This window comes from Anneissia japonica, unplaced genomic scaffold (genome assembly GCF_011630105.1).
Source record: "Anneissia japonica isolate Jap-2015-1 unplaced genomic scaffold, ASM1163010v1 scaffold14264_len1143_cov87, whole genome shotgun sequence".
Lineage (NCBI taxonomy): Eukaryota > Metazoa > Echinodermata > Crinoidea > Comatulida > Comatulidae > Anneissia > Anneissia japonica.
Genome location: NW_022744669.1, coordinates 1 through 282, shown reverse-complemented (window position 1 = coordinate 282; position 282 = coordinate 1).

Genomic DNA, 282 nt, shown 5'->3' with positions numbered 1-282 from the left:
TACACCGCGGATTCTCATAAGTGACAATGGAGGTCAGTATAATTCAGGTCAACAATTCAAACAGTTCGCATCAGAATGGAACTTTGTTCACATCACGAGTAGTCCTGAACATGCCCAATCAAATGGCTTTGCAGAGAATGCGGTAATTAAAGCAGGCAAAGATGTTGTTAGAAAAGACACAAAGAGATGGATCAGATATCTATCAAAATCTTCTGAAGTTACGCAATGTGCCAAGAGATAATGTTCTCAAATCACCGGCACAAAGACTACTATCACATTCAA